Source organism: Sturnus vulgaris, chromosome 3 (assembly GCF_052056855.1).
Source record: "Sturnus vulgaris isolate bStuVul1 chromosome 3, bStuVul1.hap1, whole genome shotgun sequence".
Lineage (NCBI taxonomy): Eukaryota > Metazoa > Chordata > Aves > Passeriformes > Sturnidae > Sturnus > Sturnus vulgaris.
This window is the reverse complement of record NC_142245.1, coordinates 17,585,656-17,600,272: the sequence shown is the minus strand read 5'-3', so window position 1 is coordinate 17,600,272 and position 14,617 is coordinate 17,585,656. Positions and strand designations below refer to the sequence as shown.

Sequence of the window (14,617 nt, the reverse complement as noted above, 5' to 3'; positions counted from 1 at the left end):
TCTGAGGAAGACCACATATTTACTCGTGAAACTGGATGGATGCAAATTTTTGCCGCTGCCACACGTGCAGATAATCCATTGATTCAAAAGGAAAGTACAAAAGGAAAGGATGCATTTACATTATCTGGCTGATGCCTATACAAAGCTAGTGTTGCTCAACTCACAAGAGCAATAACTCAGCACGAGAGCTGCTTCTAAACCTACTCTCTTTGCAGTGGTTCATAGATTCTGTTGATCGTAATCAAGGCTTCCAATGTCCATTGCTCTAGAGCCTCTTTCAATGTCCGTTGCTCTCACCTCTTCTGCTGGTGAACACTCAGTGTTGTATTATGGACGATTTTTTCATTAAAAGGGTGTACTTAGAGATTAATTCAGTGAGCATCTCGCTGTGAAAATGAGTTAAAAAAAAAAAAAGCTACAGTCATGTAAGTAACATTGATGGAAGGGATGAGGAATGAGGAAACTGGTGACTAAGAGATCTTTGATTGGGTGAGGAAACAGGATGAAGTGAGGAAGAATGGGATAGATGAAAGAGGGAGGGAACCCAATGACTAATTTGGAAATCATATGGGAAGGAAGAGTGATTTAGAAAGGGGAAGTCAAGGGCAGGGAGTTTGGCAAGAAAGAGGGAGGCAAGCTTGTGAAGAGGGAGGGGGAAAGATACTTACTTGTAAAACCCAGCAAATTCTGTACTTAGATGAAAACAAGACCAGAAAGAGCCTAATTTGGAATGTGAACCCTGTGTGGATGGAGCTGGATTAACTTTATGTCAGAGAAAGGCTCAGAGTGCCTAGCTTATTACAAAGAGAGTGCAAGAGATCACACACAGATCTCCATTTCCCCAAGGTTGTGGCATTTTCAGATTAGAGGTCTGACCAATTCAGTTGTTGTTTCAAAGTACTGTTTTGGTTTATTTGAATTTTAATGAAAAAATATTGTATATTGAAAACAGTGGTGCCTCTATTTTATGTTGCTTATTTTTAACTTAATTGCAGAAATAACATCAAAACTAAATACAAAAATAAAATACATATTTCATTGGGAGAATAGATACAGATGATGACAGCAGATGTAATTCAGGCAGAGGTCTGTTATAATCAGAGGCAGGACACAATGCAAAGAGACACTTGCAGCATGGTCTGCAGATTGAAATCACAATATTGTGGCTTATCAACAGCTGGCATTTTGAGTTTGTTTGCTAAATTATATTTGGAAAGAGAGGTAGCAAGCCCCACCTCTCCCTTCATGGATTAAATTTGCAATCAGTTTTAAGTAGGTGATGGCAGTAGCACAGGTAACAATGCCTAGAAACCAGCACTTTCATTGTTTTCCAGTACTACATTTTGCAGATTGATTCCTTCTGCAGTGAAAACTAAGAGAAAAAATGAAGTGCTCTGTAAAATTTGAGACAGTTGAGGACAACATTTGTTGTAAGTAAAGTCCTCTTGCCACTCGGAGGGCAACTTCACGTCACCTCCGAAACAGAAGAAAATACTGAAATCATGGAACCATGGAATGGTTGGGGTGGAAGGGACCTGAAAGATCATCCAGTTCCAACCCCTCTGCATGAGCAGGGACACCTTCCACCACATTGCTCAAAGCCCTATCCAATCTGATCTTGAACTCTTCCAGGGATGAGGCATCTGCAGCTCTTTGCAACTTGTGCCAGTGCTTTACCTCTTTCGTGGTGAAGAATTTCTTCCTAACATCTAATCTAACAGTTAAAATGTTATGTAGTGTTCAGTAATGATCCCACTCAACCCAAGCCAAATAAGCCTCCTTGATCTCAGAAAGAGCATAAGTGAACTCACAATTCCTTCTGAAACAAACAAAACTGTTTGGACTTAGTTTTATGAAAAATAAGAGCCATTTATATCTTTGCATGATGTCAACCATATTTCTTTGTAAACTGTCACCGCACAAATTAAGATATTTTATTATATGGAAAGGTTAGAAGTGTGATTACAAGTGGCTTTTGAGGTAGAGAAAGGCAAATATTTGTACTAGTTTAATCAAAAAGTGTGAACAGAATGCTGGCTCGGATCCTCGTGTGTGGATAGCACTGGGAATAATTGTCCTTGCAGGAGGAGGTGCTGGCCAGTGGTACAGCTTTGTTTTGTTGATAGTGCTCCCTCAGTGAATGGAACCTCCCTGAGAGGTGAGAGCAGATCTGCTGGCAAGAGTGCTCCCTTCCTGCATCCATACAGGAGGGTGAGGTTAGCCATGCATCACTCTGTCACTGTTTCAGGTAACCCAGCTCACCTCGGCTGAAATAAGCTGGGCCTTGCTTAGGCCTCTCTAGACATCAAAAGGAGGGGCAGCCTCCAGAATATAGGCAATGACAAGCACCAGAGGCTGTGTCATGGACAAAAATCTCCCAGTGGTGCATGCACAGATCAGGAAAAGGACATTGCTCTACAGCCACAGTCATTCAGAGGACAAGTTTATGTGACAGTGAATTTTTCTTAAGGCAGGAATGTTACTATGGATTAATTCAACTCAGTCAGTCAATCAAAGTGAAGACAAGGACTAAAAGTACTAATTAAAAGCAAATATTTCCAATCAAAGTAAGTTCTGGCAACTCGTAACTTGAAAGTAATTTGGCTGGTTTTCCTCAGTTTTTGTAAAAGTGACTAAAATAGACCTGGCAAGCTTCAGACTCAAGCAACTTTCCAAGCCAAAGTTATGATGAAGGGATGGAAACAGGGTGCTATAACAGAAGCTAGCTTCAGACTTAACCACAGAGATGTTGCTGCCTCCCCTTAACATCCCAAACTATGCCAAAACACACTGTAGGCGAATTAAAATCATTAACTGAAATGGAATGTTTCTGAAACTTCAGTCAAGTAATGTCATAGAAACATTAATCATAATACAGCTATATCTCAAACCCTTTTATTCCCCTTTTAGCTCAGAACACCAACAATTTCCACGTGGAGTGCATCAGGGGGAAGCAGGGTCCAGCTATATTCATCACCTGGAGTCCAGCATTTGCTGCCATCACTTTTTTGGCTTCCTCCTGAAGCACAGGATTTTGGAGGCCATGAAATTTGGGTTCCAATTTTCCAGTGGAAATTGGTAGTGAAAAGAGATTTTTGAAGATGTTAGAAAGATTTGTATTTTTACAATGAAGAGTGATAGCCATACTTATGTGTTCTTAAAAAACTACAGTTACCATCAGCTGTTCTTTTGGCTTTTCCAACAAAGAGAAGTTTTTTTCCTTGACTGAATAATGAGGGAAGTGGTGAGTGGATGTATAATTAACTTTCAGCTATGGCTAGCACAGCTCTACACAGCAGCAATCCTACAGTCACTAATCTCACTGCTGTCTCCTACAGGAGAAAATTAGTTGGGCCGAGGTCTCTGAACCTCATTCTCCCTCTGGTCAGAAACACTGACAGACCCAGGTGTAGAGCTGCAGGTTATTCAGTTTATTGCTCCAGTTTGCTTCAAGGCCTTTCCTAAGACTGAATTCCCTCACCCTGCAGCAAAAGTGATAATAATAAAAAGGTCTGTGATTCACAGTTGAAGCACTGTATCTTGCTTAAGTTAAACAAGTACCTAAGTGCTCTGCTGAACTGGGGCCAAGGGTGGATTACTGAGAGAGCTGGGCAGTTTTCCCATCTCCAGCCAGTTCACCAAGTAGTCTCAGGCTAATGATGGAGTTTTCTGGGGCTTAGTTTCCTGCACATGTTTATCATAGGGTATCTATTCTGACTGGTGAAGATAAGGAGATAGTGAGGGAAAATGAAAAAATTCAGAACATGGAAGAGGGAAAATGCTGTAGAGAAAATAAGCTTCTGCATATTGGATATACATTGCATGTTACATTCTCCTTATGACTTTCTTTCGTTTCTGGACTGTATTCAGTATTTGTGAAAAAACATCAGGCAGCATATTAACAGAGAGCCCACTTCCACTTTAAATGGCAAGAGAGTAGTCTGAATCCCATCGGAACCAGTGGAAGAAAATCCAGCACTGCATGCAACCAGCATTCCAGAGTGCCTCAAGCTGTATTGCCTTCAAGCAGCCTCATCATCCTGGCAGCACTGGCCTGCTGTAGGATGTGAATCCAGCAGATTTTGTTCAGGCTGTTGCCTTTATGCCATACAGAAGCCTGAAAAAATCCCTCTTTGGAATGGCTTATTAAAAGGGAAATGGAACAACATCTTTGTCAGTTGGTGCCTGACCTGTACTGGGAGAGTTTCTTCTGATCAGATAATGGAGCTTTTAAGGCTGTTTTGCATTTCTCTTATTCCTACCTGGCAGAAAATGGCTAGAGAAAGGGCAAGTGTGTCACTGTGGAGAGCTTTATTGATATGGGAGAGGCCTGGTTATCACATAATAGTTTGCAAGAACAGACTTTCCTTTTAACACTTTTTTTCTACTTGGAAATTTATATTTAGTTTTGCAAAGTTAGAGCAAAGTAGCTTAGTGTATTGAATTGCAAGAGAGTTATCCTGAGTACATATGTTTACTGTATCTTTTGATACAGAGGAAATTAGCATTAAAAAATATTTACTAAGAATGGATTGTGCCAGAATATTTGTTTGGTAGCATAACAGACAGGAAAATACAAGCATGCTAATCCATCCTGTGCAAGTTAAGAGCAGAGATAGGGTACTCTCCATTTGCAATTGCTACCTGATGTTATAAACACAATTGTGGAGATTTTAGTACACATTACAGCATTGAGTGTGAAACCAGAAAACACTGATGCTACTTTTCGTTGATTTTAACCTACAGTTCTGAAAGAGATCAAGCTCTTTTTTCTTTATAATAAATGATCATATTTTGTTTATCCATAGATAAAGCAACACTGTAGCATACTTCTGCTTCTGTGACCTCTTCAAAACCTTTTTGCAGGCATTTCCTGATTTGCGAGTTCTGCGGATTTAGAACCAAAAAAGACAGAAGAGCAGTGAGTATCAGCAATGTTTCCTTTTTCTGTTATACACTCACAGGTCAGTCCAGAAGGAATTAGCACAGACAAAAATAACTGGTTTTGCTTGGGTCCCTTTTCTGCAAGGATAGAATTCCCAAATTCTAATCTCACCCCCAATTTTGACTCACTTTCTGTGCATATAAGGTGTGAGGTGTGAGGTGCAGACGAAGGATATCCTTGAAGAATGAGCTGTTTTCAACTCCCCCCGTATGACTGTGGATTTGAAGGCTAAAATTTTACCTCTTTTGCGATAAGTGAACAGGAAAATCCAGTCGACCAATACAAGAAATAGAAATCCAGTCAATGGGGAGGGACTGTGGAAAGAGGGTTGTAACTAAGACCTATCCCATGTGTGTGGCCTTCAAGGACCACCTTCTCATCTTTTCTGGGAATGCACAGGAGAACAAGCAATACAAGCCCATTCTGGTGATTTCCAACCCTGGCAAAGGTCTCCTGAGGTGTTTACCCGTTGATATGGCAGCCCATCTTTACCTGACCTAAGGCTGCAGGTGAGGAATTGGTTAAGTAAAAACTGTTCCTTGGCATCTCCTCCAGGATAGGATGTGTGGGAAAATCTTAATCCTGACAGACAGCAAATCCAGGGTTTGCCAGTCCTTAGCTGAAAACAAACTGTTTAGAGAAGACTTAATTCAAGGGCAAATACTATGGCAGAAGGAGCAAATCCAAAAGATAAGTATGATATTTAAGACATAACTCAGCTGCAGGAAAAGCCCACAACACCACAAATGCAGGCAGTGCCCGCTAAAGGCATTGTTCAGCTAGGATGGAGGTTGGTCCTGTAGCTAATGAAAAAGGATATGATTCAACCCTTACAGAAATAACACTAACATTTTTCATCAAATGGTAAAAAACTTCAATGTGTGAATTACATCAAAGTGGACACTCCATCAAGAGCATAAAATCTGTTGCTTAGAGAGGGAGAATACATAGTGTGTAATTACAACATCACTGAAGACTACAGCTTATGTGTTTAGGTATGTCAGCTGTCCAGCTACACTTAAGTATCTTTCAGCATATCCATTACATTTGCATACGATATATGTAAATTAATATGTCCTTAACTCATACCTATTTCTGTGTGCAGAGATGCAGTATGCATGTATATGCATGTATACATACATAGGTATGATATAAGCACGTATTCATTCAGAGCATTTTAATATACTTTAAAAACACTATGCCAAAAATGTACACCATCTGTTTTCAATCAAAATAGCCTATTTCAGAGGAAGGGAGTGTTGTCTGGTGATCAGAGCGGGGAAACTAAAGAGTCAGGACTCATGGATTCCATTCCTGAATCTGCCAGGACTTGGCTGCATGGTTTTGACAAGCTGTGACTCCTGTGTACCCTGCTTTCCCCATTTGCAAAATGGAGCACTTCTACTCCTAGAATGTTGCAGTGGAAAACATAATTAGTATACTCTTGGAAAAATACAGAAGTTCTTGTTATGTCATCATGGTATGTTTGAAGAGTTGAATTTAATTGAAAAATACGGTACAGGATTTGTTTTAGAGACATACATGGCTGCTGAGTGTATAATTACAGCTATTTGTACACACTTAGATTGCCTAATTTTTGAATGATAGTACCTGTAATAAAATTAATAGGGGGAAAATGGTGCTCAACACTTTATGAACCCAGCCAGTCCTGTAAAAGTTTTCACACTCTATTGAACAGGGTTTCCACGGTGACAGCTGTACACCAGTGAGTGCAATATGTGCTGTACCTAATTTTCATCCTGAAATAAGAAAATACAAGTGAGTGTTGGGATTTTCTGGTAGATTCCATGCAGAGAAAGCCTAACTCCACTGAAGACGCAATACTCTTGTTAACATGATTAGGACAAGATTTCACCCCATCTACTTCCTTAGCTTCAGTGCATCCCTTTCAGGAATACAATTGAAATGCCTAGCCCACAGTGCTTCCTCTTGGGCATGTTGGCACTGTGGCACAGGACATTGTCTTTCCTGTGCTTGGTGGGCAGTGTAGGGTTGGCCCCAGGTGGGTTTGGTGGCTAAGTGTTGCAGCAGAACGCTGATCCTGTTCTCCCACCACCCTCACCTGTCAACTCCTGTCAACTCTCACGCTCCTTTGCTTCCCCCGTAGTGTGCACATGTGTGTGGTGCTAAGGCTGTGCCTTGCCTCTGGAGAGAAAGATCAGAAGTACTTTCCATTGGGATAAGACACACCACAGAGCAAATTCAACAAATGCAGCGGCTGTGTAGTGTTGGAGAGGAAAAGGTGTTTGTATGTCGGGGTTTGCCTGGCTGCCAGTACCAAAGTGGCAGTGAGAGAAATCGTGTGCTGAGCACTGCTTATGTATGCTGCAAACTGAGGCATTCAATTATGTGATACGTGTTTGATGTAAATATGAATGTATTTCAACATCTGTGTCTTTGTCATTAAGAAAAATGGGCTGAGTTTGTTTGGTTTGGATGTTTTTGACAGCTGTTTTTCCCCAGGTTGCACCTCATATCTCTATAGTGCTGTTGCTTAAGTGCAGCTTCAAAACTACATTTAGGATCTTACCATGCACACACCTAAAATGAGCCAGTTGCTCATCCAAGTGAGCTGGTACAGTGACATACATGATAAAGCAAGAAAAAGACAAGGCAATATGAATCTCACGGCTATTAAGTGAATTTACGGGTTTGTTTCTCAAAGAAACACTTCTAGCCAAATGAATGAGGACAATGTGCAACATAAGGTTACATTGGAGACATGAAACAGTTGATTCAATCACCAGTTTTGGAGAATTGTATCTCCATGTCTGAGATCTTAAAAGCTATCATCATTCTGTCTGTATCTATAAACATATCTGGTCTTTGGATCCCGCCTGCTAAATTTTAAAGAAAGGGTGTATTCATGTGGTGCCTAGGAAATGCTTTGTAAATCCATCTTTCAAGCCTCTTTCAAGCCTGTGGAGAGTTTCCATCATAGATATGTGCCATCTTCCTTTTCAGCTGCCTTTAGTTAGAGCATTGAAGATAACAAACTTGCTAACCAGGATAAACTCTTCAGTTCTTGAACTTCTGTAAAATGAGATTCCTCTCTAAAGGAGGTACAATTACCAGCCAAATGAGAGAGCAGCTTCTCATGTCAGATTGACTATCAGTGACACAAAGAAGCAACTGGGGAGAATGGAGCAGGGAAGGAGGGAAGGGCCTGGTGGGAGAGGATCTAAATCCTTCCTTTTCTTTATGATAGTCTGTACCTGGAGGGGAAAGGGGGAGATAAATCTCTCATGTACAATAAATAAGAGCAGTTCATTCCACCAATTCATGCACTAGGTTCATACACATGCTCCAGAGGCTCTTATGCACAGATTTATATTTTGGGAAGAGAGAGGTTTTGCTCTTATGGCCCATTTGTTTTTCTGTCTCTCCGCTGTGACTTCTAGCAGGAAGGCATGAAATAAGGGGGTATTGCCAAATAAGTATCAGCCAGTTCTGGGGCCAGGGCCAAGAGGCAGTGATAGGGAGCTCATGAAGAGTGCTGCCTCTTGGCATACCCCACTTGGAGGGCAGTGGATTCCGGGGTCTGACCTTGAGTCATCAGGAAGAGAATGAGGAGGCTGAGCCAGGCAGCCCAGCTCCCTGCAGAGGCCACAGCCCTGGTGCAGAGCAGGGCTTGCTGTAGGTTAGCAGTCACTTCCACCGAACCAGGGCAAACAGAGTCTGGCACAGTCTGGCTTGGAAGGCCTGCTGGGTTGCCTTGTTTTTGAGGACACTTGTCTGACCCAAATAAGAAGGATTTTGCACATTGCCAAATGCACTGGATGTGTCAACAAATGCATAAAAGTGTTTGGTTTACCACCAGACTGAAAAAATATTTAGAATCTGAAAGACAATAAACTGCAGATTTTTTTTTCCCTTGTCATGCCAAAGAGTATGACTTTTAAATTATGTATCACTTCCTAAACACAAAAATTGTTCCGCAGTCTGTTGGCAATGGTGTTCTCAGGAATTTATAACTGAAACAAACTTTGTTTTGTTTTGTAATACCTTTCACTATATTCAAGGATTATTCCTGACAATGCCAAAAAGAGCCTCACGTCTTCAGTTCATGCAGACTTCCCCTTAGAGGAGGAAAAGTGACAAGAATAACTTACTTAAATTCTTTACTCACATAAGATAGATGCAGTTTGTCAATGACTTTTTGACTGTGGAATTCTGCAGCTGTTCCAAGCTGTAAGGCAGCATTGCCAGCACACGTGAGTTGAGGTGGATCACAGAATGGGAGATGCTCTTTAATGTTTCACATGTAAATACTCCACAGTGCGATTGCCATTCTTAGGTGCATGCTACACAATGCAACAGTCTGACATAGCTAGCAGCTGTTGTGTCATTGTTTGAAACATGAGGTCATCACAATACGCCACAATATTTTTTTCTCAGGGATTGAATTGATCTTTTTGTCCAGTTTCTGCTGCTTTCTGTGTCAAGCTCTTTCTCACACATGAAGTGCAAAAGCTCGCCTTGAGGTGAGCAGCGCCTAGTGCTACAGCAAAAAGTAGCATATGTGATTTGACTCTCGTGTGGGAATCAATATTCAGCTCCTGATTTTGTTTTCTATCTATTCCTCATTGTCTGGACTGTGGCAAAATACATCTCAGATGAGACAGAGGAGAATGGGGGCTTCTCTGTCAGATAGGAAACTTCTGCTGTTATTACAAAGAAAACGGAACAATCTGCAATGAGAGTGCCGGCGCACTCCAAACCACAGCCCTCCTAGACTTTTTCTTCTTCCAAGTCTGATGGGGATCCAGATGCAAAGGAACTTTTCCAAAAAAACAGACCTTGGCTCTCAATGCTTCATGCTGCAGAGAATTATGCACTTTCTGAAATTTTTTCTTTGAGAACATTTGTTTTCCCGATGGTGTTACTTCATGGACTGTATTTACTTTTTCCATTTTGTTCATAGTTACCAGTGTGTCTATTTTCATAGTCATGCTCTAGAAACAGAAGTTCCTTTCCTTCTCTCCACTAATCCTTGTAACCTTCACCAAAGGTAGGGGCAGAAGCCAAAGCTTAACACCTAATTTGGATAATGATTCCTGCCCACCATGTCCCTCCTCCCACATCACTCTCCCCATTATTACATTACTTATACAGAGTGAAGCACTAACGAGTGCTTTCTAAATGCTTTGGAAAACCCTGTCATGAAAGAAGCCGAGTAAGAAAACAGAGTGTTTGGCTCTAGTAACAGAACACAAAACCTTTTACCTTCGCCCATAGGTTTGAATCTAACCCAACTCAGTAACAGCCCAAGTTGTTAACATGTCAGGATCATGTGGTAGCCTGAAATAGTTCAAGTTCTTAGTCCATGTTATCAGGTTTGGGACACAGAACCCTGGACTCCATGCATGGTCTTGAACGAAATCCAGCTCTGTTCTTACTGCCAGGGTAATGTGGTTTGCTGGCTAGAAACAGTTCATGCTTTTAGCCCATTTTCCAGCAGAAAAGTTTCCTCATCAAAGAAACACTCAGGACAAGTAGCTGCCCCATCACATTGGCCATCCAGGTGGTAGGGAATGGTGAAGGGTCAGTATACTTTTAGTAGATAGTTCCATCTTTTAGAGACAGAGGAATTATGCTGTGTGTGGCACCAGGACGCACAGTAGCACCCCTGGAGTTAGTAAGGAGATTGGGACAAATGAAGAGCACTTCCAGGAGATCCTGCCATTTGAAAACTATGTCCCTTAATTATGTCCCTTAATGCTTTTTCTGTGGAATATAATAGGAGGATTTTTTTTTAAGATCCTCGTCTTCTCTAAAGAAGCTGACTTCCAGAGTCTGTATTAGAGTTGTTACCCAAGAAGCTGCTGCCTCCATCTATGACTAATGCTGCTGTGCAGCACAAGTGCACCCTTTGGACAAGGCTGCTCTGGAGTGTCTTTGCATCTGAATTGCTGGGGACTTCTGTGGAAATGTGGAGATTCAGATGTGTGTCTAAACACAGAGCAGTCCCAGGGCAGAGTAGAGAGGTAAGCCCAGTCCTCCACAGTGCTTTGGGCTTGTCAAAGTAGTCTGGGAGTCTCCTGGCCCAAACAACACCAGTGCTGAGGATGCCCAAGATGTCACAAAAAGCACTTCAAACCAATGTGAAACACATCTCAAGCTTGGCTTTCACAGTGTTAGATTAATTTATTTTGTGCTTCCAGCAAGAACTACATAATAGATTTTTCTAGTCTAAGAATGTTCCAGTTGTGTATCAGCTTTATGTAGCTGATATGAATGTCCTGCCTCCTGCATTTAGAGGCCTTGTCCCTTACAGACCCATTCTTGGTCTCCTGTAGATTCTGTGGTATTCCCTTGAAGTGTCTCTTTTCATGATGGGAGAGCCCTAGTAAAGTCTTTATTTTGACCAGCTTTGCCACAGCTTACTGTCTGTGAATGCACTGTCCAGTTTGGTTGAAATTGTCTGCTGGATTAAAAATGGACATCCAAACAAGGCACATAGTTTAATTTCCCTTGTTCCCCTTACAGTAGCCACTAAACCCAGGATGGGACTGTAGTACTTTTCTTCAAAAGGACAGAACTTGGTTTCAGCTTTGTGCCCCATATAATGTATGTAGAGCAGCTCAGGAGCAACTCCAGTTAAACTAAATGTTTCCTCTACATAATGATCCATTCGCAACAGTAATTTATCAGTATTAACATTTAGAATTTATTTCCAGAATCCATGTTTTAAATTATGATTAATCTTCAACATGATTAAAATAAATGCTTGTAACATTTTAACAGACTTTGCCAGGTGACAAGAAATTTGTGAATGTCCAATTCCCATCAGAGTTTCAAAACTTGCTGTTTCTGCAAGTCCAAAACAATCTTGAAAAATAAATGGAAAATGTCAGCACTAACATCTATCAGCACAGAAATCATCTTTAACAATATCATTAGTTATGCCTTTCAACGTTTTCAGGAGATCTGGAAGCAGGGCCATTTATCACATGTGGAGTCCACATTTGCAAGATCTCTCAATATTAGAACCCTAGAAATAGTTTCTCTGCTGCATTTGAGGTTATGTCTGTGAGAGTTCAATCTCCCTTTACTTTGCAAGTTCTCTGGACTTTACATGTTCCTTTCCACCTCTCCTTGTGCACTGCATCCCTGAGCAAGTCATTATTCAAGTCTCCCAAAGCAAGATGTTCACATGGGACTGATTTGGAAACCATATTTAGAGCATATTATCCTAATTCTTTATCAGCTTTCATGGGCAAGAGCTTGAGACATTTTTCCGTACAAGTTCTTTGAAAGCACAAATCTTGCTAGTCTTGAATTCTTATTATCTTTGGTGCAATTGTAGCCTTCAACTCTTATGCTATCAGTGAAGTGAGATTTTCCTTCCACCCTCTTGAGCTTCACAAAAGATAAAATCTCAGTCCTTTTTTATGTGAAGCCCTTGTGCTGTTGTATTTTGCAGGACTGGGGGCAGAGGATCTAGGATTGTCGATCCTCCGTGGTCACCTCTGACTTCGCTGAGTCGGCATAATCCACATTGCCTGCTGCTCTGTCTTGGGCAGAACTTTGATGAGCACGTTTGCAGAGATAGCTGAATTTTGGTTTGACATCTCGCTGATCTCTGCTGGACTTTCAAAACAGTGTATGAGTCATGAAAAATTCCCTCTAAGGTAAGCCTCACTGGTTTGGGAGCGGTAAAAGAATCCTGTAATTTTTAAAGGGCAGAATTTTTCTTTCATTCTCTCTTCCCCTCCAGACACTCTCTCTGTTTATTTTCATTCTGTCCCAAACCTTCTTTGTTTATATATATAAACATATCCCACATTTTGGAAATTTCTTTCTTCTCCTTCATCTAACTGCTCTCTTATTCCACACCATTTCTCTGGATAAGGCCAGCGAGATCTGGAAAGAATCAGACATTTACACTGATAATGTTCCAGCCGGATTAGCGAATGTTTGGAAAAGACCTCATGCTTTGGGCACCAACCTCTGTCTGATTGGGGTAAAACACTTTAATGACTGGGGTTATTGCTGGATAGAGGCTTTTTTCCTTTATGGTATCTGGTGCTAGTTATTATCAAAGACAGATTGTTGGATTATGTGGACTGACACTGTGCTAGTCCAGTCTGGCAATTCTCATCTCTGTGAATGTGAATCCAGACACATTTCAGTCTAGGATGGGTGTTCTTTTTGATGCATGCAGAATAAATAATGAGGTATACTCAGTAAAATTAATAGGCTGCAAGAAGGAACTGGTGATCTCTGTATCCATTGCCCTATGCACTTGCTGAACTGAATCCCCAGTTCCACTGGAAAAGAATGAGCCACAGAGCTTTCCACATATTTTAAAATATATGTAATCACAAGCAGCAAAGACTTAGCAGAATACTTCAGTCATCTGGGTTGAGACACAAGGCAGGGTTAAATTTAAAGCCCAGACAATACACTTGCAGCTAACTTTTTGACCTCATTCTATATGTGGGTTTTCTCCATTGCAGAATCCGTGTCATGAGACTGAGAATGCCAATACACTTTTTAGATGGGGAGTTGATCCCCTAGGCACTTATCTAGCTGAACTGAAATAATTGCTTCCTTTCCTCTTGTATTGCTTCAAGGCATTCTTATATGTTGTATCTTAGTGTTTCTGTTGACCAGAGCAGGAAGCCATACAGCAAGTTGCAGCCAGATTTCAGGGACTAAGCTGATTAACTGGTGAAGCTCTAATGCAAATCCCATCCCATCCCATTTAATTCCTCAGCTCGCCTCCACACTGCATAGTATTCCATCCACAGACACAATCCTACATTACCAAGTGACACAACACCACCATCAGCCTCACATAAATCTTGCAGAGCTTGGGGCTGCCAGTCACACTGCACAGTTTTGAGATGAAATTTCCGTCTGAGCACAAGGGCCAAACAAATGACACATGATGTTCAAGTCACTCAGAGCTTTGCAGAGCAAAAAGGGTTCATATTTTGCAAAAGGGAACTTACTGTGGGTGGTTTCTTGGTCTGCTGAAGTGTGTTAACTTATTGTATTTCCTGGATAATGAATTAATATTGAATTAATTAATGCAATATCAAATATGTGTGTGTTTATTTCTGTTTATAGACATATACATATGGCTACAGAAGTGTGCTCCAATATAAAAGCCGGTCTGATGGTACTGGTCAGAATAAAATTGAACTGCTAGGGAAATAGAAATCATAGGATTTCTACTATTTCCAGGAATGATAATCCTTTTCCTGCAAAGTCCTTCTAAGATGGCAGTTAGCTGCTAACACAGTGAGGAGGAAAACATGACAGAAAAAAACCCTTTCTGCTGACATCTCTACATCCACATCAATATAAATTAAATGAGAGTTTAGCTTCAAACTGTTAAAAGGTTGTTAGGCCCATGTTTAATAGAAAGACTGATGTTAAAGTCTGATTTTGACAAGGTTCAAGTTAATAGCAGCCAGCTGAATTCCATAGCCATTGGCACACCTCTGGGAGCTGCATATTCACAGACAGAGACAGTTTGACCTCATCCAATTTATACATTTGATCTAATGCACTGGAGGCCATTTAAAAATAAAGTTCTTGGGGGAGAGAATGGATAATACTCCTGAGCCACAGACCAACAAAAGCAGCTCTCCTTCTTCCAGTCTCTTTTCTCTGTCTGTATGAAGCTTCAGCTCAAAC

General features: G+C 41.0%; 1 protein-coding gene across 9 annotated transcripts in view; it reads left to right on the top strand.

Moving 5' to 3' along the window:
• The window catches only part of XDH (xanthine dehydrogenase), a 107,698-nt gene that overhangs the window by 4,862 nt on the left and 88,219 nt on the right, over window positions 1-14,617 (top strand). For 4 of the 9 annotated variants that reach the window (XM_088161094.1, XM_088161100.1, XM_088161101.1 and 1 more), the window contains 2 exons: window positions 4,867-4,921; window positions 12,393-12,600. The gene's annotated coding sequence lies outside the window, so the exon portion shown is untranslated. The remainder of the gene's footprint in view (window positions 1-4,866; window positions 4,922-12,392; window positions 12,601-14,617) is intronic. The other 5 variants (XM_088161103.1, XM_088161099.1, XM_088161095.1 and 2 more) reach the window with 2 other exon arrangements.